Source organism: Apium graveolens, unplaced genomic scaffold (assembly GCF_009905375.1).
Source record: "Apium graveolens cultivar Ventura unplaced genomic scaffold, ASM990537v1 ctg5770, whole genome shotgun sequence".
Classification (NCBI taxonomy): domain Eukaryota; kingdom Viridiplantae; phylum Streptophyta; class Magnoliopsida; order Apiales; family Apiaceae; genus Apium; species Apium graveolens.
Window position 1 is genome coordinate 34,987 of NW_027419090.1, and position 3,440 is coordinate 38,426.

The window sequence follows — 3,440 nt, forward strand, 5'->3', positions numbered from 1 at the left end:
ATGAAATTTTCGACGATCCAACCGTACGTATTTTAAGATATATCAATTTTATTCATATGAAAAAATTATTAAAAAATTTGAAATTCATCTTGCATGTCAGAATTAGAAAAATCCGGTAAAAGTACCTATCCCCACAACGAGACTCGTTCCCGATTTACAAGATTAATTTTTAAAATGATTTTTTCGACGATCCAACCGTACGGATGTTAAGATATATCAATTTTAGTCCTATGAAAAAATTATAAAAAAATTAGAAATTCATCTTGAACGTCAGAATTAGAAAAATCCAGTAAAAGTACTACTCCGGACAACGAGACGTGTTCCCGATTTACAAGATTAATTTTTAAAATGAAATTTTCGACGATCCAACCGTACGGATGTTAAGATATATCAATTTTATTCATATGAAAAAATTATTAAAAAATTTGAAATTCATCTTGCATGTCAGGATTAGAAAAATCCGGTAAAAGTACCCATCCCCACAACGAGACTCGTTCCCGATTTACAAGATTAATTTTTAAATGATTTTTTCGACGATCCAACCGTACGGATGTTAAGATATATCAATTTTAGTCCTATGAAAAAATTATAAAAAAATTAGAAATTCTTCTGAGTGTGCTGAAACGCTTTTCAACTAGAGGTTTTGTGAAAATATCAGCAATTTGAGCATCAGTAACCAAAAAATATCAGCTTAACTATCACTTTCGCCACATTGTCTCTCAAGAAATGATGTCTAACATCGATATGCTTGGTTCCCGAGTTATTCACTAAATTCTCAGAAATATTGATAGTACTTGTATTGTCACAGTAAATAGGAGTTTGACCATAAAAAATTCCAAAATCCTTAAGTTGTTATCTCATCCAAAGTATTTGTTACCAACAACTCACAGCTGCTAAATATTTCCCTCAACATATGTTTGCTCCTTGCTTAACCAAGAAACCAAACTTTGTCCTAAGCACCAACACCACTGGTACTCTTTCTATATGATTGACAACTTGCATAATCTGCATCTCTACACCCAACAAGGTCAAATGCATTTGTGATATGATAGAATAAACCAAGAGTAATAGTTCCACTCAAATATTTGAAAATTCTCTTAACAACGTTCAAATGAGACTCTTTAGGCTTAGATGGAAATCTTGCACAAACACAAAAACTATACATAATATTAGGTCTATAGGCTGTAAGATATAATAAGTTTCCAATCATATCTCTATAAGTCCGAATATCAACATCTTTACCATGTACATCGGTTGTCAGCTTGCTGACTACACTCATTGGTGTTGATTTCAACTTGACATTATTATAACCAAACTTTTGAGTAAGTTCTTGATGTACTTTTATTGATGTATATATATGCCTTCAGGAGTTTGCTTTTTATAAGACCTAAAAATAATTGAGCTCTCCCATTTTGCTCTTATCAAATTCACTATCCTAACACTTAGAAAACCATTCGCACAAAGAATCAGTAATAGCACCAAATATAATATCATCATTATATATTTGCACAACGAAAATATCTTTAACTTTAAACATATTAAATAAAGTTGGATTAATAGTACCTCGAATGAAACCATTCTTAATTAAAAATCACTTAACTTTTCATACCAAGAACGAGGTGCTTGCCTTAATCTATATAAAGCTTTCCTCAACTTGAACACATAACACTACAAGAAATCTGGCCATTTACGACGGTTTTTTTGAACTGAAATCGTCGTAATTGAGCCATTTCAGACTGAGAAAAATCGTCGTTTTTGGTCGAGTAGTAACTTCGTTTTTTCGTCACAAGATAAAATTGCTTCGCAAGTTAGGAAGTAGGGGCCCACATATTCAATAAAATAATAAATCAACTTACGACGGAATTTATTATCGTAAAATACCAAAATACGATGAACAATAACGTCATAAGTTATGTACTTACGACGGAAGAATGCGTCGTAAGTTAGAAATTTTGATAGAAGAAACGTCATATTTTAGAAGATGGGGCCTACAAGGTGGGAAAATGAAAATTCAAAAAAAAATTTTTAAATATGAAAATGGATACATTACGACGAAATATATGGAGAACAACCGTCGTAAGTTCATTTTACCAGACTAATTACGACGAAATGTTTGAAGAACAACCGTCGTAAGTTTGTTTTTCCAAAATAACCAAAAACTAAATTTTCAGTATCCGGCCATTTTCGGCTTCCAATTTAAATTCTTAACCTGCCAAAATCTTATGCAATCGCAAACTCAAACAAACTCTAAACCTCGCAATCAAGTCACAATATATAATTTACATTAGTTATACCGTAAATACGTACTAATTCACAATCAAAAGTAGAAAGCAAATTAAAATTCAGTTTACAAACACCCACAAACCAAATTCAGTTTACAAGCACAACTTGGTTATCTTACAAATCAGGTTTCCTGATTGACACAGTAGATATAACTAATTAAAATAAAATTACTGTAGTTAATGGAGGGAGTAACGATCAACATCTTTATCTTCATCTTCATCATTGTTGCTTCGGAAGTCATTGCCATTCAATAGTGCGTTGTCAATTCTAGTACCCTGCATTAAAAATATAATATGTAAAGTGCAATTAACTTGATACCAAATAACAGAAACTTTTACCAAATTGTAGCATTTGCATGACATGAGTAACTGTAAAGCCACATATACCCACATATAAAAAAAATTGCTTAAAATAATAAATCTTATTAGAACATAGGCTGATCAGGAGTTTTCAATGTAGCTATTAAAACAATGATAAATGGATTTAAAACAAACCATCTTAGCTCGGCCTTTGGTAGTCTGAAATTGTTGCTATGCATTCTGCCTCTTGAAAGCATGTATCTTCTTACATTTATCGGCTTTCTATCGACAATAAAACACTTTATCAATAAAATATTAAGCGAAAATTGTGCAGGACTTAAGTAAAGCACGACAATGAAAGTAAAAGAAAAGAGGGGAACTTCAGTGTTAATAGACAAAAATATGGGCAACAGCTGCCTAGGTGAACAAGACCCCTTCAACTTGACATAGCAGTTCCAACAATGTACCATGAGTGATACATAAGCATGAAACGGAGCACTATGAATACCTCAGTTATCATTTGAGCTTGCTTAGCTAGTCCTCACTAAAAGAATAATGATTTGCTCCAAAAGCTTCACATATTTTTAGGATTTTATTCTTTGCTTTTCTTCGGAGACGAAGACCACAAATATATTTTTCTCAACCTGCATGATATATCACCATTCGGAAATCAATATTATCATATACGACTCGTATGTATATAAAAAACGATGCAAGCAATAACAATTATAGGTAAAAATAACTGAATAGGTAATGAAATGACTACATATACGTTACACAATTTCTCTACGAAATAAACTTTTCAGTTTTCACTACATCATTCAAGTGAATATAATCAACCAAATCCAGAGGTATCAA

The 3,440-nt window shown here is 31.8% G+C and overlaps 1 long non-coding RNA gene across 1 annotated transcript; it reads right to left on the reverse strand.

Annotated features, from left to right (window-relative positions):
• Nucleotides 1–2,324: 2,324 nt before the first annotated feature.
• LOC141702826 (uncharacterized) lies at nucleotides 2,325–3,227 on the reverse strand. Its single transcript, XR_012567272.1, has 3 exons — nucleotides 3,091–3,227; nucleotides 2,778–2,864; nucleotides 2,325–2,558 (listed from the first exon to the last, which is right to left on the reverse strand). It is a non-coding gene; the product is annotated as an uncharacterized LOC141702826 (long non-coding RNA).
• Nucleotides 3,228–3,440: the final 213 nt, after the last annotated feature.